A 6,952-nucleotide genomic window follows, 5' to 3' on the forward strand; every position below is an offset into this window, starting at 1 on the left:
TCTTTTAAGGCTTTTACTAAATTGTTAAGAGAATGAGGAGTAGAAGAGAAACTTAACAAAAAGTAAAAACGGAAATTAAATGCACAGCGGAAAGTAAAAGAGTAGAGAAGATGGAAACAAACACACAAGAGTTTTTATACTGGTTCGGCAACAACCCGTGCCTACATCCAGTCCCCAAGCGACCTGCGGTCCTTGAGATTTCTTTCAACCTTGTAAAAATCCTTTTACAAGCAAAGATCCACAAGGGATGTACCCTCCCTTGTTCTCTTTGAACCTAGTGGATGTACCCTCCACTAGAACTGATCCACAAGAGATGCACCCTCTCTTGTTCTCAGTCAAACCCAAGTAGATGTACCCTCTACTTGTACCACAAAGGATGTACCCTCCAATGTGTTGAGACAAAGATCTCAGGCTGTTAAACCTTTGATACTTTGTGAATGGGGATACAAAAGAATTCTCAGGCGGTTAGTCCTTTGAACACTTTTGTATTAGGGAATGGGAAGAATCAAAAGAATTCTCATATTGTGTCGTTTTGAATTCTTTGACAAGGGAGAAGGGAGACACAAAAGAATTCAGGCGGTTAGTCCTTCGTTCTTTTGGAAAAGGGAGAAGAGAGACGCAAAAAGAATTCAGGCGGTTAGTCCTTGGCGAATTCTTTTTGGCAAAGGGAGAAAAGAATGAAAAGATGAATAGCACAAGTTTTCAAGGTTTAGAAAACCAGAAAACTTCAGAAAGCTTTTTGGTACAAAGATGAAGAAGAAGTTCAAAGAGATTCAAGGCTTGTAAAGGATTGTATGAATAAGTGTTCAAGATTCTTGAAATGCAAAACAAAGCCTTGCTTTTATAGACTCTTCATGTCTGGTCAAGAAGACCATTTAGAAGAGTTATAACTTTTAGAAAAACTTAAAAAAAATTTAAAAAAGTCAAAAACATTTTTTAAGAGTTACATCTTTTGATTTATCAAAAACAGTCACTGGTAATCGATTACCAAATTAGTGTAATCGATTACACAAGGCTTTTAAGTGAAAGGATATGACTCTTCACATTTGAATTTGAATTTCAACGTTCAAGGACACTAGTAATCAATTACCAAAACATTGTAATCGATTACAGCCTTTTGAAAATAATTGGAACGTTGTAAATTCAGTTTGAAAACTTTTTCAAACTCATTTTGCTACTGGTAATCTATTACAACAATATGGTAATCGATTACCAGAGAGTAAAAACTCTTTGGTAAAAGGTTTTGTCAAAAACTCATGTGCTATTCAAAGTTTTGAAAAAACTTTTTAATACTTATCTTGATTGAGTCTTCTCTTCATTCTTGAATCTTGAGCCTTGAATCTTGATCTTGATTCTTGAGATCTTAAACCTTGAATCTTGATTCTTGTCTCTAGACTTTCTTCTTGAGTCTTGAATTCTTCTTGATTCTTATCTTGAACTCTTGTTCTTGATTGATCTTTGAGCTTGTTGTCATCACCTTTGTCATCATCTTTTGTTATCATCATTGTTATCATCAAAACACCTTTGAATCACCTTTGATTCACCATGAAGCTTTGCTTCTACAGGTGACTGTGTTTGGCTCCATCTTAGGAAGGATAGATTCCCTACTAAAAGGAAATCCAAGCTTAGCCCTAGAGGGGATGGACCTTTTCAGGTTTTGGAGAGGATCAATAACAATGCCTATAGGTTGGACCTCCTAGAAGAGTGTGGAGTCAGCACCACTTTTAACATTTCAGATTTAATTCATTTTGTAGGTGGAACTGATATTGAGGAGGAGGAACTAACAGATTTGAGTTCAAATCCTCTTCAAGGGGAAGAGGATGATGCAATCCTTCCTAGGAAGGGACCAGTCACTAGAGCAATGAGCCAGAGGCTCCAAGAGGATTGGGCTAGAGCTACTGAAGAAGGCCCTAGGGTTCTCATGAACCTCAGGGTAGATTTCTGAGCCCATGGGCCAAGGTTGGGTCCAATTATCTTTGTACATATTAGAATAGGATGTCATTATATTTGGTCCTTGTATTTAGGGCTCCATATTGTAGGTAGGGTACCCTAGAAATATAGGATTTTACAGCCCTTGTATTTTAGGGCACCTAGACTAGTTTTTGTATTAGGGGTAGTTTTGTAATTTCATATGCACTAAGTGAATATTTGATGTGTGTGGTTGGAAATAAATTTAATTGAATTGGTAGAAGTCCAATCCAATTAAATTTTAGCGGGGGAGGTGAGCATTTGCTTACGACACCCCATTACCACATCATATAGTCACACTTTGTGCATGTCCTTCATGCTTTACATGACTCATGACACCTAAGCACACTTAGTGGAGAATCTTGGAATTAATCTTGGATGAGTGGGCTGAACCATAACTAAAATTAACTAATCATAATTAGTGAAATTTTGGCACCAAAGTTTGGCTCCACAAATTCAATTTCAAATTCAAGTGAAATTTGAATTGAAATTCAAATTTCCCTCCAATTTTGTGTGCACATAGGCTATAAATAGAGGTCATGTGTGTGCATTTTTTTCAACTTTGATCTTTTGAAAATTCAAATTCAAATTTTAGAGCTCTCTTAGAGCACAAAATTTCATGCTCTTCTCTCCCTTTCCCTTCATTCATCTCCTTCTTCCTCCATGCTCTTATCCATGGCCTCCTATGGTGGTGAGCTTCTTCTATACTCATCTTCTCCTTGAAGTGGCATCTCCTCTCTCTCTTCCTTCTCCATTCCATTGCCATTCATCTTCCAAGAAGCAAAGGAATCCATTGATGAAGAAAATCCTAGGCCTACAAGCTCCAATGGAGCTTACATCAAAAGATATGTAATCGATGACCAGTGAGAAAATTTCAAAAAATAACTCTAAAAAGTCACATCCTTTCATGAGAGTTTGAAAAACCACCAAAGGCCTATAAATATGTGACTTGTGTTTGAAAATCCTCAAAGTTTTTCAGAACTTCATTGTTTTGTTCTCTCAAAAGCAAACCTTTGGCCAAAAACTTGCATAACAATTAAGGATTCTTCTAAGTTCTTCAAGTTGTATTATTCTTTTGTTAAAGAGAAAAAAAAAATTGTACTTCAAAAACAAATTGTTGTTGTAATCAAGAGGCAATGGGTCTGTTGATTTGTAAGTTTTTCTGAACACAAGGGAAAGGTATCCCTAGGTGGTTCAGATGTTGTAAAGGAATTTACAAGGGTAATGGAAATCTCAAGTCGATTGCTTGAGGACGGGACGTAGGCACAGGAAGTGACCGAACCAGTATAAATTGAGTGTGCAATTCTCTCTTCCCTAATCTCATTTACATTATTGCAGTTTAATTTTATTTTGCACATTTAAAGAGCATCGAATAAATTGTTCATTGCTTCTTTTTCTGCATATTAAGTCTGCATATATCTTTTAAAGAGAGAATTAAAATTTTTTAGGGAAAAAATTTGAAACTTAATTCACCCCCATCACTCTTAAGTTATTCAGGCCACTTGTTTAAAAGTGAAACTAAAAATTTTGAAATTTGAATTAAGTCACGAAATGGTGGAACGAAGAACATGAGGAAGCTCAACATGGGTCTTTGAAGACGAGCTTCAGCGATGTGACCTCCTAGGCCTGCAAGCTAGTGAGACATTGCCTGGCCTATTGAATTTCAAAATGAAATTTGTTTAGAGAAAATCGCAAAACCGTGGAACAAAGAAGCAGAGGAAAGAAGGCACAACTCGTGCAAGTGGGAGTAATATAATAATGCCAAAAAAACAAAGGAGATGACGAGTGGAAGAACTGATCATTATTTTATTATTAAAGATAGATAACCACGGGAGTGACCTGTTTGTGTGTAATGAGGAGCTGAATGCATTAAGATAAAGACTTTATGGTCGGTTTGGTTCAAAGGAAAAATATTTATGAAACTCACATAATTTTTATAGGAGTGTTCATAGAAAAATACTTTGATGGTAAGTTTGATTTTGGAATAGAATCATAGCAAATAGAAAGAAGCAAAAAGATAACAAAAATAAGAGAGTAAAAATCTAGATAATTTTGTATGTTGTTTAATGAGAAGGAAAATAGAAGAAGTAAAAGTTAAGGAAAATAATAGGAAAAAAATGAATAAAGAGTAGATGAGTGTGATTTATTTGGTAATGAAGAAAGATAAAAAAAAATGTGAGTGTGTAAACTCTCACATTTTTTTTCTTTCACTTTTATAAAGAAGAGGAAAATGATATAAAACCTACTTATAATAATATTTCCTTGTTTTATCTCTTTCAATCAAAGGATGAAAGTTCAACAAAGGATAGGTATTGTCAATTCATTTCCTCTATAATGAAAGTTGAAAGTTCTTCCCTCCTCCACCCTATCACTTTCATGCAAGCTGAAAAAAGCCTATGCGACAAATAATGCATGACACAACTGAGGAAATTAAGCAGCTGATGTCTTTATGACCAATCCTTAAATATTGTTAGTATCCCTTGATTTATGAAATTAAAATAAGTTGTTGTTTCAACATATTAGGAGAATCATTGTCATTTTAAATTTAGCCAAAGTCTAGGAGTTTATTTCCCTAATTTTAGCATCACTAGTCATGTATAAAACCAGCACTCTATCTCTGTATTCCTCACTTCAGTACACAATAAAACACAGATTGGGTTTGGTAGCCTATTTTTCATATATCAAATATTCATTTATTTGTTTTATGGTATCTAGAGCTTGGACTTTGATCTGGGCTTTTTTTCTTCTCTTTTTCAATTCTTCACTCTAAGAATTGAAGGCAGACTGAATTGGTTTTCATGGACTCGCAAACTGGAGGAAACAAATCAAATATGCAGTTTGGTGTTGAGAAACTTGTACAATTGAACTACAAGTATTGGCGACTATGCATGGAAGCTTTTCTCCAAGGGCTGGATTTATGGGATCTCATGCAAAAAAATGATACGGAAATGCCACCAAATACACCGGACACGACGGACGCTCGACGAAAATGGAAGGTAAAATGTGGGAAGATGTTGTTTGTTCTGAGAACGGCGGTCAACAAGGAATTAATTGATCACATTAGAGATCTTGACACACCAAAGGATGTATGGGAAACACTAGAAAAACTCTTCTCCAAGAAAAATGTTGCTCGATTGTAGTTGCTGGAAAATGAACTTGCATCCACAGTGCAAGGTAATCTTACAATTGTTGAATACTTCTTAAAGATTAAAAATCTTTGTGCAGAAATTTCTGAGCTAGATCCGAGTGAGAAAATCAGTGAGGCAAGGTGATGGAGATACATCATCAGGGGTTTGAAAAAGGAGTATTCTCCATTTATCATGTCCATTCAAAGATGGACCAATCAACCATCATTGGAGGAGTTACAAAATTTTCTCACAAATCAAGAAGCTTTTATGCAACAATCTTCATCATCACCTGCACAAGAGACTGAATTTGTTCTCCTCTTCAAAGGGAAGACACGTAGCCAAGACAACGAGGAGGTAGAATTGAAGAGAAATAGTGTCAAATATTTCAGATTTGGCAGATCAGGTCATATCAAAAGAAATTGCAGAACTAGACTCTTTAAAGTGAATGCAACATACGAAGAAAATGAAGATGACTCATTTGAGTCATTTAGATGGGACCAATGCTTCACCATCGAGGATAGGAGGATTGGACAGAAGGAGATACCAGTAAATTACCTAGATTACCAGAGAGAATGGATCTTAGACTCTAGTTGCTCACATCATGTAATAGGAAGGGGTGGGTAAGCGGGCTGGCCCGCCCGCATAAGCCCGCATTGGCAACGGACCGGGCGAGCCCACCCCGCATTCTTACTGTTAGACAAATGGCATCAGTTATCTTAAGAAGGGGGGGTTGAATTAAGATAACAAGAACTATTCCCCAATTTAAAATTTCGCTCTCTCTTTTTAGATTAACAATGCACCCTTAACATGAATTACTCAAAAGATAATTCAGAATAAACTTCATTAAAGGCAAAAGATAAATAGCAATAAATAAAAGAAGTTTAAGGGAAGAGAGAAATGCAAACTTGATTTATACTGGTTCGGTCACTTCCTGTGCCTACGTCCAGTCCTCAAGCAACCCACTTGAGATTTTCCACTCTCTTTGTAAAATCCTTTTACAAAGTCTGAATCACACAGGGACAACCCTTCCCTTGTGTTCAGGAATCCTTTACAACAAGAGACCCTCAGTCTCTTAACCCTTTTTCAGAAGTAAAAAGAAAAGAAGAAGAAATCTCTCTTGAAAGAGACAGATTGTACAATGAAGATCAATCACAATTCCTTATTTGAAAATGCAAGTGTTTGACCAAGGAATTCTTTGAGAGGATAAGACATTTCAATTTAGAAAAACTCTCTTAATCTTTTGAGAGGATAAAACTTTTTGGGCAATCAAAAACTCTCTCTTAATTCGTGTTTCCAAGTCACATATAAATAGACCTTTGATGGCCATTCATAAACCATTTGAATAGATGTGACTCTTGAAAGTTATTTTCTGAAAATCTCCTCTGGTAATCGATTACAATATTTGTGTAATCGATTACAGGCTTTAATATTTGAATTAAAACGTTTATTAACTGCTGGTAATCGATTACCAATATGGTGTAATCGATTACACAGTCTAAAATTTGAATTCAAATATTTAGTAGCTGTTGTAAACCATTTTTGGCCACTGGTAATCGATTACATCCTCTGGTAATCGATTACCAGAGAGTAAATCTCTTGAAAAACACTTTTTAACTCAAATTACTTGACCAAACCTTTTGCTAAATCAATTAGGAATTCCCTTCCTAAAATACTAGTGATCATCTTGATGTTGTGGCTTGTATTCTTGAATCATTTGCATCATTTGCATCAAATCATCATGATCATCATCAAAACATCAAAGTCATTTGCTTCTACACTTACACGGTTTTTTTTATGATGACAATATAAGTCCTGAAATCAAGATTCAAGCAAACAATGTATATATATATAATTTG

The sequence above is a fragment of the Glycine soja genome, chromosome 3, assembly GCF_004193775.1.
Source record: "Glycine soja cultivar W05 chromosome 3, ASM419377v2, whole genome shotgun sequence".
NCBI classification, from domain to species: domain Eukaryota; kingdom Viridiplantae; phylum Streptophyta; class Magnoliopsida; order Fabales; family Fabaceae; genus Glycine; species Glycine soja.